The sequence below is a fragment of the Dermacentor variabilis genome, chromosome 2 (assembly GCF_050947875.1).
Source record: "Dermacentor variabilis isolate Ectoservices chromosome 2, ASM5094787v1, whole genome shotgun sequence".
Lineage (NCBI taxonomy): Eukaryota > Metazoa > Arthropoda > Arachnida > Ixodida > Ixodidae > Dermacentor > Dermacentor variabilis.
The window spans coordinates 81245187-81265812 of record NC_134569.1 but is presented as its reverse complement, the minus strand read 5'-3'; the positions used below and the strand labels follow the sequence as shown (position 1 = coordinate 81265812).

At 46.0% G+C, this 20626-nt stretch overlaps 1 protein-coding gene across 12 annotated transcripts in view; it reads left to right on the top strand.

Annotated features, from left to right (window-relative positions):
• The window catches only part of LOC142572159 (pregnancy zone protein-like), a 154359-nt gene that overhangs the window by 66640 nt on the left and 67093 nt on the right, over positions 1 to 20626 (top strand). For all 12 annotated transcript variants that reach the window (XM_075681072.1, XM_075681074.1, XM_075681071.1 and 9 more), the window contains exon 2: positions 3981 to 4044. The gene's annotated coding sequence lies outside the window, so the exon portion shown is untranslated. The remainder of the gene's footprint in view (positions 1 to 3980; positions 4045 to 20626) is intronic.

Genomic DNA, 20626 nt, shown 5'->3' with positions numbered 1-20626 from the left:
TACTCACAAGGAACCCTGATCATGAGAAGAAAATTTACAGAAGAATAAAATGGATTGGAGAGCTTTCGGCAGACATTGGCAACTCTTGACTGGAAGCTTATCATTATCATTGAAAAGAAAGGTGCACAATCAAGGCATTTTACCGGTACTGACATATGGGGTAGAAACTGTGAGACTGACAAAGAGACTTGAGAACAATATAAGGACCGCGCAAAGAGCGATGAAATGAAGCAGGCAAGCATAACGGCAAGAGACAGAAAGAGAGCGGTTTGGATCAGAGAGAAAATGGGTATAGCCGATATTCTAATTGACATTAAGAGAAAAAAATGGAGCTGGGCAGGTCATGTAATGCGCAGGTTAGATAACGGTAGGACCATTAGGGTTATAGAATGGCCGTCAAGAGAAGGAAAGCGTAGTCGCGAATGGCAGAAGTCTAGGTGGGGCGATGAAATTAGGAAATTTTCGGGCGCTAGCTGGAATCGGTTGACGCAGGATCGGGGTAATTGCAGATCGGAGGGAGAGGTCTTCGTCCTGCAGCGGACATAAAATGGGCTGATGATGATGATGATGATGACGACGACGACGACGACGACGACGACGACGATGATGATGATGATGATGATGATGATGATGATGATGGAAAACATTTCTCATGAGCAAAAAATTAAGGAGCCTGACACAGCATTAAAATAGACTTGTTCATCGTTTGCTCCATCGCAAAATCTCCTGAAGTGTACGTTCGCCAGACAAATAAAAAGTCGCCGTATCGCCCGAAAGACGATGGATCGATTGCCAGTGCAAATTAGTAGACAGCTACACGAAGTAAGGATATTAGTTTTAGCAGCCGTATAAACTTGGAAACATTCGCTTGCTAACTGAATGAACGAACATGGTGTCAGCGCGCACAAGCAAACATGAACACATCACATTCGATGAGCACGGACACTTGATGTCAAATCGCTGGTGTAAGCAAGCGCGGTAGCAGCAGGGAGCGAACTGACCTTCATGCGTTCTATCGCTTCAACGCAAGAGTGGCGAGAACAAAGCGCGCACAAAGGTGTGTGCCGTCGGCAGAAACCTTTCAAGATACGGCGCGGGCGACCGAGTGCGACGGGGCAAAGGACGCGCTGATTGGCGAAGTCGACGCCACCCCCCCCCCCTTCCCCCGCGCTGCCTCCCTGCTCTCATCCATGTATAGTGCGCGAGATTGAGCCGCGGTCGTCAGTTCCCGTTGCGCTCGGTCGCGAAATGCTCACTTTCTGCCGGAGCACAATGCGGGCCCCCCTCCCTCCCTCCTATGCCCCCACGGCCTGCCTTTCGCGCGACGCAAGACGGCGCGTTTGCTCTTCGTTTTCTGCTTTCGCGCGTGCCAGATGGAGCCACGATCGTGGACTTCCCTCGCGTGCTTTGACTCGCACATACAGCATACGACGCGCGGCGACGGTGTTATTGCCGTTGGACTTTATACAGAACATCACGGCGACGGCAAAATGTGCCTGGAGTGTCCATATATATGCTATCGCAAAAGGCAAAATTAACGAAAAAGATAGATTCAGAAAGCTGCGATTTCGAGGAATCTTGAAATAAGCAGAACGAGAGAGAAACTCCAACGTGCCTTAGTCTGTACGGCCGAACCTTCCCAACTAATATTTCCAGCAAGCTGCGCGTGAAAGCTCATACGCGTGTACGTCTACCTTGTGCGTGCCTGGTGCGAAACAATCAAGAACGAGGAAACCTGATGACAGGCTGCGCTTCTTGATGGCATAAAAGAAATCCCCCCCCCCTTGTCTTTTTCTCCGTTCTTTCTCCCTCTCTCAAACCCACACAGTTGGGTGGTGCGCTGCCGTCAAAAGCGACAGATACTTCAGCGTGCATGTTGTTCTTTTTTCCAGGATTTTGTTTCCTCGGTAGATTTCTCTCCGTATACATCGGATGTACTGCCGTGTGCAAAAGTAACGCACACCCCCAGAATTTTTCGAACCGCGCCTGGGAATCATTCGACGTAATTCGTACTTAAGATTCAGTCGTACGCCCCGAGCACTAACAACGACGACGTCTTTGTTAGCTTACGCATATACCGAGGTCAAAGCCAGAGACGGCAGGGGATGGGGAACCCTTATACCTTTGCATAGAAGGGTGCATGTGTGTAGACACGTAATCCTGTCTGTCTGTCAATCTGCCCAAAACCTCTAGCAGCGTGCTGACCAGTTCTTAGCTGCCAGCAAGTGTCTGATCTTGCACTTTAATTTCGGATAACCTGCCTTTAAATTATAATAACGGGTAGAATTTGTTTGCTACCACGACTGACTGTATACGGCATCGGTTCTTACAAAGCGCTCTTGGTATGAACGGTCTTCCCAATGCTAGTCCACAGTTTTAGGAAAATTAACGCGTCATTATGTGTGCGAGTGTGTATTGCGCGAAATCAGGTCTCCATGACGCGCGCGCCTCCTCGGGGGCACGATATTTTTCAGTTCGTATATATATTTTTTCTATTTCTACAACGCTGAAATTTTGTTCATCTTTCTGTTACTTTGTGCGGTTGCTGATGTTTCATTCTTTATTATTATAAACGGTTTCTTTCCGTCATACTTTGAACACTGTAGAGATAAGAGTTAAACGGCTGCATCTTGCAGACAAAGAGCTGGTTCCTTGTAAATTTCTTCGTTTTACAATTACGTGCCACTGATTACGTGCCAGGCAACGTTGTAATGTAGCTAACTTTCTCTTCCGATATTGCTCGGCTGCTTGCTAATTTACCGTGATCTATGCTGTGATCATCATCACGTGGTGTACCTTTTAATACGTCATTCTAGCGGCTGATCTTTGTGACTATGCACAAAATTTAGAATTTCATTCACATCTTGTTTGACGTCCTGTCCTGGCAACGGCCACACATCTTTCTCTAAATAAAAGCAAGAGGTGAAGAAGAAACCCGTAGACGCTGCTCCTAATGCCTCGAGAGGAAGTCCATTTCCCGGGAAAATTTCGACGATGATTACAAAGCTTACAAATGCACTGACAACCACACCGAAGAGGAACTCTTCGCCGTCGCCTTCGCTCTCTGACTCCGTTCTTGTGCGCGTGTAAATATTATTTCCGTGTTAGGAAGCGAAAGGGGTTGTTCTGTGTCCTTCCCCTCTTGTTTCCGGCAAGAGGCGCAAACACTTGTTCTGTTTGCTCAACACTACAAGCGTCGTTCTCTGTGTGCGCGTTCCTTTGTGTTTTTTCACATCCGCATCGACTATGTACGTTCAGCGTCCCGGTATTTTGCTCTCGTCGAGCTTGTTTGTCTTTGTCTCGTGTTAACACAGCAGTGTGCTTGAGACGTTCACGCTTTACTTCTCGGCATTGGCGCCTGGTGTTGCCCATGCGGAAAAAAAGAAAACTTATTGTCATCACTTAGCCGCATTAGAAAATTTTCGCGTTTCAGCGCGCAAAAGAAAAGTCCTCAGAACCCCGCTCGAGAAGACTGACAAGCCTGTCTTTAGGAGAACCAAAATTTTCGGACCCTGGTCCCAGGCAACGTCGGATCGAATTGCTTTAAAAGCGCTAGTGTGTAAACACAAGACTGGTCTTTCTGATTTTTGTTAAAACTAAAACCAACTCTAAAATTTACTTGTAAGGCATCTCATAATCCTGACTTACTATTAGTCCAGTAGTGTTAAAGGGACACTACATTCCCTTTCGCTTACTATGGTGTGAATTCATAGTGCTATTGTCTGAGGTTCCTCTGCGAAAGGTTCTTTGCGAAGCGAGGCATAATATTTATTAGACTTTTGACGCCTCAATAATATTCTTCGTGGAAAGCATCTTCTTTACGCGAGTGTCAAACGTATCCGTAAGGTCATGGGCAAATGGTAGTATAAGAAATGTTTCCTCATTATTTATGCGGTTTCCACATCCTATATTTTTACGCAATGCTTCCAGTATGATGTCCCTATTTTCTAATCCTAACCATGATTATGTTCTTTCAACAGGTCCTGCCAAGTCCTGTGTAACCCGTGCAAGACTGGCTTGCGCAGCAGTACAGTAGCACCAAAGGTAACTTGCGCCGATTTCCAGTCCATTGGTTTTTAATAGCTAGCGATTTATTAATTGTACGATTATTGCGCGCATATATATATATATATATATATATATATGTATATATATATATATATATATATATATATATATATATATATATATATATATATATATATGATAGTTTCCAGGGAATGACTGGACCTTCTTATCGAAGTGAGCTCGATTACAGATATACTGTAATGAATCGCAGGAGACGCTCATATAGGAAAACTACTTCCAACTTCAGAATTCTTTCTAAGTGAATATGCCTCGCGAACGCAACGGTTCCAATTCGTACATTGCAACCAACATCTTGAAGTAATTAGTTCTCAAATTAATAAGTAACATTTTGCTGATTAGTCACTTATGCGTTTAGAATTAAGTGCAAGTAAATGTGCCCTCTTCGAGTAATCCAGGCGTAATCCAGGGCTCGAGTAAACCAGGGCGTCACAGGCACGTTTTAAGAATTCTGCTAAGTTTTGTTAATATATTTTTTCTAAATATGAAGTGATTTACTTACAAAGCTATCGTATGTTACTTCGAAATGTAAAAACCTAAAAATGAACATTAATGGCTGGGCATTGTTTTTTTTTTTTTTTTGCCGCTTTATTCGTCCTTTTCACAAGTTGCAACTGTTGTCTACCGGTGTACACCAAGCGTTTCTATAAGCTTCTGAAAGACTTTGTCGACACATTTCAAACCTGCATGGTTTGTAATTTTTCATTGGCATCTCACTCGATTTTTCTCACAACACTGCAAAGAAAACTCTCCCGCTATATATTCTCCACGACATGCTCCGTTTATAAACATGACTGAATAGTTAGAGCGCAAGAGAAATGAGACAAAAATGCGACGCAATGGATTATAGTGAGCGCCCAGTAGAAGTGAGGGTTATGGTTTCCATTCCTTCCGCCCCACTGGATCGTTTTGTTAAGGCGTGCAGAAGGAAAGTAGACGATAAATCAGTGACAACACGCAGCTGGCGTCGGTGGAAGAACGCGGCTTTGCAATTAACTCTTTTCTTCGGTCCTTTAGTGTTGCACTCCCCTCCAGAAAACTTTTCGTTCCCGTCGGACGCACACCTTTTCATCGTTTTTCATTTCATTAAAATATTATTTGCTTGCTAATGCCTGCTCCGTCCCTCATTTGCGTCTAGTTCTCTAGAGTTTGTTTCCTTTTTTTGAAGATTATCATCTGAGGCGCCGAGTGAAATGCTCATTAGGTAACTCCGCTTTCTTTTTTTTTTTTTTTTTGGCATTGCAAATCGGATCATTCCTCTTCGCTCACTCGGTTACAGTCCGCAGCCTGCTACAGTCCGCAGTCCGCAACCAAAAGCAAAGGGTAAACATTGTTAGCAAGCCCTATTGACTTATTTAGAAAGCGCAAAACATTCGTCGTGCGATCATGTATTGCTCAGCAGCACTACGAAGCTTTGCCTGATTAGAGATAGCAACTACTCTTATCTGGTAGCTGGTTCCACAGCCGTATTAACGTCGAAAGTAGCGAGTTCGTATGCAACACCGATCTTGCCACCGGAAGAAAAACTGTGCAAGGCTTGTCCCTTCTGGCACATAAATATGTGGATGACAAACAGTACAAACACTTGTGGTCGGTCACGCTGCCACACATCTAAGGGCGAAAGTTGCCGGCGGTCACCCAGAACCACTTTCTGGGTTTTACGCGCCGCCGGTTGTTTCACAGTGCGAGAGTGCAGGCACTGCGTTATTCGACAGACATAGAAGACGGCGCGCGATTGGTGTGTGATCCCACTACGGGGCTCGCAGCTAATTAGGACGCGAGCGCGCAAAGGCGAGATTGCGGCTATGAATAAAACAGTGAGGAATGCACGAACGACTTCCCGTCTCCGGCGGTCGTTAGGCATTCATTCGTGAGGGAGCGCTATATGGCCTGCGCCTCCCATACTATACCGCCTACCGAAATTATGGCAGCCAATGCGAAAAACCTTTAATGGTGGTCCATACCGGAACGAGCACGTGCTTCCTGGCGTATCGGATCTCGTTGGTAGCACGATGCATGGAGGTGTCTTGCATAGTTTGTCCCTAGTAACGATTGCTCGCTTCGCGTCTGTTGGCCGTGTCGCGCTCGCATATATTCTGACTTTATGTAAACAAGGTGCGAGAGCCAACAAGTATAAGTGAAATTGGCCGCCTATTTCAAGTAGAGGAGCTTTATCATGCCATGTGCTGCGTAAGTATTGGAGCGTCGCTTCCTATGTCATCGTTACGGTGTTGACGCTCCTAATAATCATCAGCAAGGAAGAAGTGCGCGCCGCGCTTGCTTCAGCTGTCTCATCTTCACTTGGAGTGCGGCATGTGTTAGGCAACAAACGAAGTTTTCCTGTAGCACAATCAATTAACAGCCCCATCTCATTCTTCTATTTTACTTGAACACGAGCCTAGCGGGAAGTCTAACAAAAAGAAAAAAAAAGAAAGAAAACAGAAAACGTCATTAAAGAGCTTTGATTTAAAGACGGCGAAGTGGAGACTTTGAGGTGTCTAACTTTATTAATTCGTCTCAGGCATCTAGCCCTTCACAGAGGATGGTATCAACGTGTGCTGAGACCGAGACCCACTGGTCTTAGACAGTGACATCATCATTGAGGTATTCGACGTAAGTGTAACACTTGTAACATATTTGTAAGTGTAACATGACCCAGGCATGCCTGCCAGAATGCACGCGGTATTTCCTTTTCTTAAAGAAAAAGATATATGGCCGCGAACAAATTATAGAATGCAAGTTGTTTTTTTCGACGGCGACGAAGTTGAGACTGTAACGAATGTTGCAGCCATATCTGTGTTCACTGCTGTCCACAAAAGTTCATCACTTTCAATGCTGCTAGAATAATTGCATCAACGCACCTGGTTTTCATGTGGTAATCTCTGCGCCATGCTATGTCCCGTGAAAAATTACATCAACTGTTTTGGTCTTGGCTTTGCGTCCAGTCTGCACCGCCGTTCGGTAACGAAAGGAGCACTTCTGTCTGATGAGAATGTCAAGAGCAGTATGCTTAAGTTATTTTACTTCACAACCAACCGTTTAAAGCTTTTCTTGAGCTTTAATTCGGTAGCTTGATATTTCTGTTTATCGTCTCAAATAGGAATCGAGCGCGGAACTCACTGCCAACAAACTTACTACGTTGCCTCCGTTGCCGGTTGACAATGTCTTCCTGGTAAGAACTGTTACATTCCGAGCCAACAGAAGAGGCGTCGTCCGAGTCCTGCAACTCCCGCAGGTATGCTTAAAGGGTCATGAAATTTTTAAAAATAAAGTAATGCATTTCGTACGTCGCGAGCGTGTGTGTACGGCTGAAAAAAAGAAATAAGTGAATCCTAGGTTTCCTTGTGCCAAAGGTAGGATCTGAATATGAGGCACACTGTACAGTGGGAGATGGCTCTGGTTTAGATTTGACCACTTGGGGATATTTAGCGTGCGCATAAGCCTAAGTACACGAGAGTTCTTGCATTTCTCATCCATCTAAATGCGGCCGTGCATGCGCGTGTAAACGTTCAATTGGTGCATGGAAAGGTAATATAGGCTTATGCGCAAGAATGTCACCGTACCTAAAGAACGACCGCAACGGAGCTAACGCTCAGAAACGGGAAAGAAATGGGCATTGTTACTGAATATAGCAGGACTTCAGAAACTGCCTCTTACACAAAGAGTTAATTGAACATCCTGCATAAGTTTAAAGGGCACAACACCGCCTTTGCAAAAATGCATTGGCCGCGCCTTTCTTTCATTGATTCTGTGCATCTATTTCTATACTTTGTGCTACTATTGAAGCTCAGAATGATAAAACAAGTTCATTTTGATCACTGGTCCTTTCGCATTGTTTTGTTTTGAGCGGCAAGCTTTTGTAGGTGCTTGTCTCAGCGTAACGTTGTGGCACCGTGTCCTTATCAGCGTCATGATAAACTAAAAGTGAAACATATCTTCTTGCTGGCACAGCACCGCATGCATCAGTACAGATATATGACGTAAATTGACAAAGCTGCTTCGTATTGAATGTAGGAGGAATCATTATGACGAATTTGCCTGTAAGCAGCCACGCCGAAGGGAAGCGTAGCGCTTCTATACGCAATTGGGCCAAGTCGAGAAATCGTAGCAATGCGAGCGAAATATATATATATATTTTTTTGTCGAGCATTCCGATTTTGTAAAAGACAAAGGAACACAGAAGAAAGAAATAGCGTCGGTAGGTTGCGCACTGCGAAGTCCGGATCTCTTGTATTCTTATTTTTTTTTATCATATCCGGATATGTTATGCCGTGGTGAAGTAAACTCATGGATTTGCGTACTGGCTTAAAATATTCAAGAATGACAGTCAACAGAGGAGAGAAAGCGTGACCTATTTCTTAGATGGACTCTTTCTTTTTTGTTTGTATGCTCTGTCTTGGAGTCCACTCGTACTTTTTATTTTATTTTGCTTTTCCCTTCAGGCAAAATGTCAAAGGAAATGTCAGTTCGCATTTGCATTTACACATCTTCGTGCTGGTTGAGACCGACTGCATACAAACTCCTATTTTGCATATCCTCGTGAAATGTGTCTGGGTGCGCACGAGAGCAGGAAAAAAGAAAGGTAACTCATGGTCAGAAACGGGCACTGTCCGCTGGAGTGGAGGCCTACTTTCGATGCGCGCTTAAGTCTCACTGAAGAGTTCACTTCGTGCTTTACGTGTGCTAAATGACTTCTTGTTTTTATTGTGTTATCATCATGTTATAATGACAGCAAACAAACGTCCTTCAATACTGTCAAATAAAGGTCCACACGAAAGAGGAAAAAAGCAAGGCACTGGCGCTGCATTGGGAAGTGGAAATTTCGAAAATTGTCTTATGTTTCTGAGAAGAGAACTTTTTTACACACAGCCTAGTTGATTTTCACATCGTTTTTTCACGACAGTGCAATATTCCCTTGATATTGTCGCGGGGAGGAATCGTACGGCCCAAATGTATATAGAAAGTATTTACGTGTAAAGGTGCAGTTGCAGATGTGCAAGATGACACGAAAGCCGCTCTAGAAAAATGGTGTGTCACTTCTTCATCATTTTCCCGCACACGGTTGCGTTTTACGAATGGTTCCGGAACAATATGATCAGTTTGATTTGGTTACTAACGTTGGTTCGGCCTCAATAAAGAATAAACTGCAGGTAGCGACAAAACTGTTGACTGAATGCAACATTAAAACCAGCTATACCAGCCTCTCCTAATAACAGAAGTGTTACATGCTGAAAATTAGTGAACACGAGAGAGAGAGAGGGCGAGGAAAGCAAAGGCAAGAAGATGAGCCAGACGAGCGTCCGGTTTGCTACCCTGCACGGGGGGTAGGCGAAAGGGGAGTAAAAAGAGGAAAAGAGAGGCAGAAAGAGACAATGAACACTGCACGCACACAGCAGCACACAAAGCAGGGCACACCGTAGTACTACAATTGGTTATTGAGGACGATGTTTCTCAAAGCTGCAGTCGCGCTACCGAACACGAATGTTTGCGAAGAGACGCCTGTAAGTATCCTAAGTACGTTTAATTCAAAATACTAGTTCATCCGGATAATTGAAGCTTTCTATGGAAGTAAAACCGGACGTGTAAGAGCACAGAGTGCTGTATCGTGCTCCGGAAGCACGACGATCGACTTTGCGCCACGTTCGCGGCCCTCGGCGAAAACAGCCGCTAGCGTTTCGGTAATCGATTGTTACCTTAATGGGGCCATAAATTGCTGTATAGAGAAATTGTTGGCCTCAAAAAACAATAGCTTTTTCTTTCTCTTTATTAGATCCGAAGTGCGCCGGCCTTTCGTTTATAGCACTTGCCCGCGTCTTTCTTCCGCGAAGTGTAGGAAGGATTTTTTCCTTCGTGTTTCTGGCGTTTCCTTCAAAATCGTACCCTTAGCTCATCTTTCTGAAGATATTGTACGAAACATTTTATACATCTAACAGCCTCTGACTTCTCTCGATCTACCGGAGCGCTTTAAGAAGGCCGCTCGATTAAGGCTTAAGCCATGTAACGTTTATGTATTGCTTCTGCGAAAACATACATTTTGCCTAGTGAAACGTGCGACTTGTTCAGAAGGGGCATAAGAAAGCTACTGCCCGATTCGTTTTCTTTTTCTTTAATACTCTGTATGGCTTTGCTACGTTATCTGAGCGTGACGCAATTACCTCGTTAACAGTCAAGCGGCAGGAGTTGCCCGCGTGTCGCCGACTTCGGCTGCTTCATATGGGGAGTGGATAGTCGGGCATGACAACCCTCGTAATTGCTCTCGTCCTGAAAGCGAAACGGGCTCTTCTTTCTTATCTCCTCCCACAATTCATGAGTGGGACGGGCTTTCTTATCTTTCGTTATCGTAATCACTACCTTACGTAATACCACAGAATTCAGTGCCTGCACTGCGAGCATACTGGTGCCGCGAGGTGTGGAGGACGTGTCCGAGCACGCGCAGGCAGTGCTGAGATCGTGGCTCCATAAGGGAGGGCACCAGGCTCGAACTGGAAGGGTGCGGTGTTACATTTTCGGTTGCATCATTAGTGCAAAATTTTGCTGTGCCTAGCTTTATAACAATGAAGAGTGACAGACTGTGCCTGGCAAGACTTAGTGAGGACTGCAACAGCTGGGATGTAACCTATATACCTCAACTCCTGAAAGCGAACTCCAAGCGGCAGTAAGCAGAGGTTTGTGCGATTTGCATGCAAGATACCTTCTTCGCCGCTACCACCTTGTGCTCCAAGGAAGAGCAAACAAAAGCGCAAGTGTAACCACGCCTAGTCAAAGTCGCGTGCAAAGGTGAGCTTCTAAAACGGAACAATCCACTGTTATGATGACGGCACAGAAGTTGAAAGCGCCAGCCAAACCACTCATTGAGGAATTCTCAGAAAGCTACCTTTCAATTTCGCTGCGGTGACCGGGTGCATAAAAAAATTGCGTGGAATATACACTAGAAAAGAAACTTGGGCGAGTTTGCGGTGATTCATGTTCCGGAAATTAACAGCGCAAAACAGAGACGGATGAAGGAAAAGAAGAACATGACACTCACAACTGAAGATTATACTGAGGAAAGCCACATTCGTATACACAGGCCAGCATGTCAACTAAACGATTGTGCATGAACATTAGCAGCCATCTTGTGGACTTGTCGAAACACACGTGGAAAAGATCAGTGCGTCATTGCGTGGATAAAACAAGTGCGTCAAAACATAAAAAACCATAAACCCATGTCCATGTCTGTTTCGTGGCGTTAATTTGCGAAACATGGAATATGCAATTTTTGGACTACTCAGACTTCTTGAAACGCAGTAACTATCTCCCAGGGTGCAAGAGAAACAAGCAGAAAAAAGAATGTATCCTTGAGAATTACTAACCGTGTCTATAGTTTTTATTTGTGGCACATTGCTTTAACTAGAGTTTATACAAACGCCTATTTTTCTTTTGCATATGATAAAATGTCGCTTTCCACCACTATAGAAAAGTAGCAGTGCATGCGCCAGCATCAGGCGGGACTAACGTGCGAAACTCAGCTGCTTCTAAACGGCTATCAATAACTGAAATCTGATATGGAAAGCATTCGTTTGTACCTCATTGTCTAATGATGCCTGATTGAAAGAACGTGACGTTTTATAGTTCCAGACAGTTGGCCCTCGCCAGCATTACGACTAGGCAATAAAGCCTACAGTAAATACTAGCAGTCTTGAGAAAGCTTATTATGAGACAGTAATGATAAAATTAGGGACATTCAAAGAAAAAAAGACACACACACACAAGAAAGATGCCCGTGGTGTAGGACACTGCTGGTTCTATGGACCAACGTCAACAAAGTTACAATGGTTTATTCTCGTAGGATGCATGCTCATCAAAGGATCCATCTCAGTTGTCTTTGTTGTGATAGTAATTATATGGACACTCCAGGCGCATTTCTGCCGTCGCCGTTGCCGTGACGTTACATATGGGCGACAGCATGTGAGGGCGAGCCGGCGAACGTGGTTAAATCTCGCGTGCGCGAGCGAAGAATGCGGCCCAGAGGCGTGTCCTCTCCTGTGGCACATGATGCAGATGGGTTCAGGCGAGAGAGGAAAGGCGTTCTTCTCCGGCGGCGGCCAGGGTGCCTCGATGTCCTCCTCGCCTGCGGCTCTGTACAGAGTGGAGACAACCGCGGCATCTACTACGGTGTTGGCCACGCTAATCGCGGACGCCTCAGTAGACGCCTTTGGCGGATGCCGTAGGGACTCGTTGCCGGCGCTCGTGGGTCTTGAAAGCAATCTGCGACATGCCAAAAGTGCGCGCCCCAGCCGGCCCTCATCTTCAAAGCGATCTGCGTTGTTTCCAGAGCGCGCGTAGTGCCGGTAGCTTCGTATGTGCTGTGCTTTCGACGTTTCGTTCGCGTTGAAGCGACAGATGCACGGACGTCAATTGGCTAGAAGCTGCTGCCGTGATTCCTAACTCAAGCGTTTTCACAGACAGTTTCCGCTGTCATCGAGCGAGATTTGTTCATGTTTACCTGTGCGCGCGGGTCACCGTGCTGGTTCATTTAGTCAGAACACGTTGACAGGCTAGTTGGTTTGAATCCATGATAGAATGTGTAAGTGCGACTGAACAAGGGCGTAGGAGAGAAGCTGACACGCAAAAACAGCGCTGTCTCTGTGTGTATGTTTCTTTCTACGTCCTCGTTGAGTCGCGCTTACACATTCTATCATTGTTAATTTAGTTAGTAGGCAACTGTTTACAAGTTTATACGGCCGAGAAAACTATTATCCTTACTTCGTACAGCTGTCCACTAATTTGCTATCGCAATCTGTGCTTCGCCTCTCGCGCGGAACTACCATTTTTTTTTTTTTTCACTCAGACGCTACAGGCAGCATCGTCGACGACAAACAATTATATGTTCGTTCAAATAGACTTCTCGGAGGCTGGTTGGTTCCAGCAAGGGCTTTTAATTCTTCGCATATCGAGGACACAGTAGAATATCCGCACTCTGAAGACATCGTAAAAAACCTTATCTTGTGCACCTCGCGTTTTGCTTCGTTCGAGTCGACCATATTTTCTCCTGCAGCCAAAATATGAAAGGTTTGCGCATCAAGTTTTCTTTCTTGCTGTAAAAGGAATGGCTTGTGATTAGCTTCTCTGTCCTTTCTTCTTTCAGTGTATATATATATTGTGACGACCACGTATAGAATAATTAGAGTTCTTTAAACAACTTCTGCTCTAGCGTTGTTTTGCGTTTCTCCTTTTGCGCCTCATCGCAGGGGGAAATCACTCGCGTTCAGATCTAAATGCGGCTAAGACGCACGTATACGGTTATGATCATGTGGAAGCTTGCGGATAATGCAGTGGATTTTTATCAAAATTCTGATCTCGAACCATCCCTCCACTCCCTCTTTTTCTTCCTTTAATTCCGCGGCGTTCTACAATGCCATTATTAGCTATGCTGCATTGAGAAGCGATTCAGAACACGTGACGCGCTCCTGCGCTCTCTTCTCCTCATTTCTTTCCTTTGCGGCATGCACGACCGAAGCGCGAATTTTAAATGTTCCGGGGTGTATAATATGAGCTCTCGGTTGTATTCGCGCGTGCGTTTTAAAGTCCTATGCGCATCGAAGTGGTCCCTGAACCAGATAAAAGAATAACGTAACATAGGTTCTAGAGCGTAGAGAGAAAAAGCGCGAGGCACATGTGCATCACATGGACACTTTTTCTCCTTGCTCGAAGCTGTAAAGACCACTTAAGTGGATTCTTTGGTGCAGGGAGCAAGCAATAAAGAAGCGAAGCAAGACGTATAGAGCGATGTTCGAGTGTCTTTCGAACGAACGGGCACAGCGCGAGACGGCAGCCTGGACATTTCGGGAAAGGAAAAAAAAAAAGAAAAGAAAAGTGGACGTTAGCGTTCTTGGGGATTCGACTTGGCGCTTGTTCCATTCTCCTTCTTTATACCGCACTAGTTCTTCACCATTGGCTATTCTCGTGGTTTCGCGAAAGGCTGCCGCATCGTGGAGGTCGTTGGGGACAGAATAGAAAAAGGTACGAAAAAACGGACAAAATAAATGCGAAAGAGGTGCGTTATTCCAGTCTTTTTTTTTTTTTTCGTGGTGTACGTAAAAGACCGGTGACTGAGCCTAGTGCTTGCTTGCCATTTTCTTTTCTGCTTTTATTCTGAAATACCAGCAGGCAGGTGCCGCAAGCAATTCGATGGCCACAAAGCAAGTTTTGCCGGCGTTCGCTGAATGGAGATAGTGTATAGAACCGGCTTGTATACTGCTGCCGTGTTTCAACCACCCGCAACGGATGAGCTGTAGTTGGTTTGTTGGTATATGGCTTAACTTGACGAGGTTCAGAGAACGATGATCCTATAAGACTAGCCTTGAAACCTGTTTAAGGAAGACATCTTAAGTAATCAGTTTCTGGTTCTTTCTCTTCTTCGGCACACTTATGGAGTGCAGGTAAATATCGCTGCGCAGATCGCAGCGGTGCTTGTTTGTGTCGGTAGCTATTCCCTGCTCCTTCCATTCTAGTTTGAGTGAGTGAGTGAGTGAGTGAGTGAGTGAGTGAGTGAGTGAGTGAGTGAGTGAGTGAGTGAGTGAGTGAGTGAGTGAGTGAGTGAGTGAGTGAGTGAGTGAGTGAGTGAGTGAGTGAGTGAGTGAGTGAGTGAGTGAGTGAGTGAGTGAGTGAGTGAGTGAGTGAGTGAGTGAGTGAGCGAGCGGACCATAATATGACCATAATCTGCGGACCATAATATGACGAAACATTCCTGCAATAAAGCACATTTTCTAAACGTACCCAAACACGCAGTATCCAACAATGTGTGACAAAACGTCACATTATGCACGCACTTTCTGCAACTGAACACCGATTAATAAAACAACTAAATGGAATAATACAAAATAAATAAACAAACAAACACACAAGTACATACTAAGTGTTAATACAGATACAATATAACTTTCAGTAAAGAAGGTTATTAAAACCTTCAGAGCTGATGGTTCTAATCCGCCTCTTTCATTTTCCTGTGCTGCCCTCTGCCGCACGCCGCTGAAAACATTTTGGAAGGGTCCCGGGGCTTTCGCCGGTTGATTTGTGTACCTGCGCCCACGTTGAGTGAGCGTCGGTTGTGCGCTTCGTGGATCGCGAATCATTATTAATGGCTTCTTCGGGACAGCATGTCGTTCCTGAAGCCATGTAGCACTCAATGACTACTGGGTGAGCAGGCCTGAGTACGCTGTTCTGCAAACAGTGCGGCGGATAAAGGCACACTGAGTTCCCTTTGGCGGCACGGCTGCCTTGGGATTTGTCACTGATTTCTGCACTTGGACATCACTTTTTGTATTCTTTTTACAGATTATTTAGATGTTTCGCATATTCAAAAAGTCTTCGAGCGCCACCTTCTACGTCGGATTTATTAAAGCGGTGCACTTGTTTAGATCGATATCTACAGCGGCATGTAGTTGTCATCGTCAAATATTGCGGAAAAGGTCCATCGCTGATATGAAACAGTGTCAAAATGTAGCAAAACATGCATATCTGCGCATATGTGCCATGTTGTTACACCATGAGACGAGTCAATATGAGCGGCGGAACCACTTAAACAACGGCAACTGTGATACAGATACATATATTACGGGATGTTAACTCCTTCTCGCTTTTCTTTAACTCCATCATACTTAGAGTTTTAACGTGCCATAGGAGCATTATTAGAGAAAACAGTGCTCGCATAAGTGCTCATCCGTAGGCCATGTTGTTCTCTCACGAAAACGCGCGGATGCAATCGCTCACACGGCGTTGGTATAAATGAGCGAGGCGGTTGTTTATGCTGCTGTATACCGAATACACCGTCCCTTGTTTGCCACTTGACGCAGAGGCAAACAGTGCATCTCTGAAATTGAGAAATGTGTCGGCAAAGCAACACGTGCAGGCCCACCCATATACGTAGCGAATGCGGCCAACAGCCTACAGGTACGGTGACGTACAGATGTTGGCACAGCGCTGTGTCGCCGCTTACCGCTTATTGTGTACGTGCCGTGCGAAGTGAAGTGCAGCTGATTTCAAATCGTTAAGGCCAGAATTGAACTATAAAAGCAGTTTCGTTCGACCTAACTGCTCACATTTCAGTTCAGGTCCGCCGGTAGCGAGTGCACGAACTCGACGGCACCAGGTTAACCTTCGCTGAACAGGATGGACATTAGCTCAACCTTCGTGGGCACGGCTTGAGAGGGTTAAAGCTTGTGCATTTAAACTTGGCAGGCGTGCTTGACTCCATTTTGAGCACGATTAATTATATATACAAGTGAAGACGCTGTTTCTATTGTGTTGTCGGTTCGACGGCCGATCGCGCGGGGTTCGGGCGAACGATGGTCGGCACGCTGATTTTGCCGGTGCCTTCGACAAGAACGCCTGTCGCAGTACAAACCGCGCTCGTCGGTTGCGTCGTTGTCGACCTGATAAAAGGTTTCAGTGACGCACAATAGTCGGTCAATCATTGGAGTGACCGTCTTGTCGGTCTTGTATCGACCCATCAGTGTTGCGGGCCTTACAAGTACGTACAGTATGGAACGCGCTGCCACCACCAGCAAGTCAGGACCCATGCTGCAAGAAGACTTCGTCAGCAACGTGATGTACTTAAGTGTCGCCCAAGTGTAACGCATGGTTTTTTCGTTAAATTAGCGAGTCATTCATGAAAGGCGGCAACTACCTGGCTCACGGTGCAGTCCCAACAACTCGAACGATGCCCTGGCCGGTTTCTCTTTTAAAGTGGAGTTGCGGTCTTACGCTACGCACGTTTTCGGCGCCGTACCGATGTCGAGCTACCAGTAGAGTTTGAACGCGGTACACGGCACGAGTGTCTGTAGCAGCGCGCGTCCGAGCGCTTTTTTTTTTTTTCGGGGTACTTCCCGGCTCGCTGCCACGTGCGCGACCCTTCCAAAACGTTTTCGACTAATCCGCTAGGGCAGGGCGCATGCGCCGTCGCGCCATGAAAGAGGCGGATTCTAGCCACTGTGCAGAGATTCGACTTACTGCTATTATGATATTGAAATCTGACATTGTTCTTATAGCTTTAACGGACGATGTATAAAGGTAGTATATACTGAAACAACGTTGTAGAACGCAAACGAAAGAAAACTCGTGCATCATAATTTCAGGAACGGTGCACAATGTCCTGCTTCCTGTGCGCAATGTGAAGTTTTTGACCACTGACATAAACAGGGTATTGAAATAAATTCTGAAGTATTAGGTCAATATTCTCCAACTTGTGTAAACTACTGTCCGGCCTTGTCGTTATAGATGGTGAGCACGCGGGATGCAGCTTTTATGAATTTGTTTACTTCGCAGGAATCTCACAAGTAATCTTTCAAAGAAGACGCAAATGCTAATCACATAAAGGCAGAAAGCCAAGGGCTTACCAAAGTTGTTGGATATAGAGGTTGTAGGAAGATGTTATTGAGAATGGTTAAAAGTTGAGAAAAGGAAGTCAAGGCACATTGTTTGCACAAATTGTGGGCGATCTTCCCACGACAAGTTTCCAAAGACTGGCGAATACACAAAAAGCTCGCATACGAACGACTCGTGTATTGTTTCTGAAGTGTGACTATGCATACCACGGACAAACCACTAATGGGACCAGTGGGACCAGAATGACCGCACGAGCGTAATCTTGTGCAACGATAGCTCCTTACGAGGAAATCGCGCGTCATTTATGTATGTTTTTTTTTTTACAAATGCCTCAGATGCGTTGTTGCGCATGACCCAAGCCTCCGGCCAGTGTCGTCCGTGATCCGCGAACAATTGTATTTCAATGACGCCTAGACGCACCGATGGCGCACGGTCCGCTAGTGCCGTTTTATATAGCAGTGACTTCGCTAGGACACGTTGCCGTACAGACAAAACGAACGGCAAAAGCAACGAAAGCACTTTACCAGGGCTTGTTGCGGCGACCAGGAACGATAGAGGTTCTGGCGACTTATCATTCGGTCGCCACGCTCGGTATTGAGAAAGGACGCTACGCAGAGAACACATGCTTCGCCGGTGTTTGGATATTTGTCCCCACGCTTTCGGTCGTCTTCTCCGCCCCTGCACACAAGACGAGAAAGAACAGCAAGAAGATGGACACAGCCGCAGGAGAGACGCAGTTATACTCGAAATCTCATCCTGTCCAGTGAGTTTGTCCTGCACCATGACGTGAGTTTGGCGAGCTCAAAAAAAGACAAAAGACTGCCGGGACGTTAGAGCGAAACGTACACGCCTCGCTTCTTTCTCTTCCCCCCGAAATTGGACCGATGTTCTGGGATTACATCCTCCCCTTGTAGGTCATCTTCCTATTGGCGAGACCCGGGGTATACGCCCGCCTTTGGTTTGCTTTCTGCGTTTTACTCCCTCATATCAGCGCGCGCCGCGCTTTCGAAACAACAAATCAGCTTTGACAGCGGCTGTGCGTCCAGTTTTTCTCGCTGCTCGGTGGTTTCGGCTTCTTCCGGAACAAAAATATTTTCCGGAGCTCCGAGTCGAGAGTGGGCAGATTGGACTCTGCGGCGGCGAGAGCGCTCGGTCGCTTTATTCGCAGTTTCGCGTAACGTTGTGCCGTTTCTGGACCGGCTTGCGGATAACATTGAGAGCCTGTGCTGCGTTTCATACTTAGCAAGCAACGCTGAGCAAGCAGTTGGGTCGTGGAAGTCTTGCTTAGTGCATTTCGAAACGACTTGCTTGTTCTTCTAATTTTTTTTCTCTTTCTATATCTGCGAAGCTTCCACGGGATAACGACGTCATATATTACAACTACAACTTGTGGACGTAATATTAGGTCAAATAACACGTAATATTTGTGCATCTTTGTGCGTTTGGTATGCGACGTTTGCTATGTTTTGGCCGCGGCCGCCTGTGGTATATGCCGTGGGCGCTAGTCGCAGGAACGTGCCACCCCGGTCGTTCCCTGGCAAGTATAGATTCAAATACACGACGCCTTCCATCTAATAGATACGTCATATATTCCAACCTAATAGTGTGAGACAGAAATAGTGAGACATTGATTTATATGATGCAGACCCATGCCTGATGCACGCCCATAACTGCATAAGTTCGTACGCTTATTGTTATCACCGTCATGGAGTCCATGATGAACATTACGGCTGACCGGTGGTAAAAAGAAAGCGTGAAAGCTTACTTTAATACCATTCCTGTATCGAAGTAATGCATTCCGTTCTAACGGTACCGTGTCAAAACATCTGGCCACCGAAGTCACGGCCCTAGCGTTATTTTGACGAGGCTGCACGCCGCCCCTATGCACGGAACAACGGACTCAGCAGTCGCTAGACTTCTCACGTACGAGATGGCGCTAAGGGCGGCCTAGTTGGTCCGCCATCGAGGAATTTGCACACAGGCAGGCGTGGGTTAACGGTAACTACAATGCCGCGGGACCCTTTGGGTGCCGCTGCGTAACAATTGTATATTTCGACGGGCCAAAAAATCCCCTGCTTGATTTTCCGAACTTCCTAATTTAACGAGCGACGACAAGTAGTTCTCCATATTCAACGTGGCAATTTTTGCTGTCCCACTGTTCCGTCTGACTTCTTCCAATTTAGTGCTGTTTCTGAGCAGGTGCATCTGATAGGTGGATGGATGGATGGACGGACGGACGGACGGACTGACGGACGGACGGACGGACGGACGGATGGATGGATGGATGGATGGATGCTATGCTATGCTATGCTATGCTATGCTATGCTATGAGCGTGACCTTTAAAGCGCGGTGGTGGGTTGCGCCACCGAGCTTTTGTTATTATATTGTCTAATGTCCTACCTATGTGTAAAAAAAAAGAAAATCGCCCCTTACTCATCTCTAGTGTGGACATGTTTAATTTCCTCCAGCTCTCACTGAACCCAAGGGCTCCAAGGAGGCCACAGGTACCTAAATCGACGGCTGGGTAGATATCTTCACATTCTAATAAAACATGCTCCATCGTTTCCCTAGCTTTACCACAGCAAGCACATGCTTCTTCTCCCTTGCTGTATCTCGCTTTATAAGTTGGCATTCTAGTGCATCTTGATCTTGCTTCCCTTTGAGTTATCATAAATTGTTTCTTTCCTGATTTTTTTCCCTATTAAGTAGTTACTCATAGCCGGTCTCTTTTCCATTGCCGCCAACCATGAGATTATCTCAGTCTGTCTGATTTTCCGCTTGATCGACGTTCTTTGTCTTCTTTGTGGAAAGTCTCCACTGCTCCGCGCGTCTACGTATGGCGTGATGCGGCCCCGTTGAGCAAACGACAACCAAAAAGCCCACACGCTACCCTTTGCCGTGAATAGCTGGCGTCCCGCTGCTTTTCCCACGTCATCCTTCTTTTGTCTTAATTTCTTTCTTTTTTTTCTACTGCGCACTCTGTCCTGGCTTTCAAGCCGCCGATGGCGGCATTTGTGACCTAGTTTGGATTTCTACGTTATTCTCTCGCAACACGCGCGCAACTGGCCTTCATGGCGGGCGAAAGCTCTCAGGCGTGCATGGATGAAAATATTTCAATCGAAGAAAGACTTCCCACATTTCAGAAAACGTGCGGATTCCTTCTTCGCCCAGGGC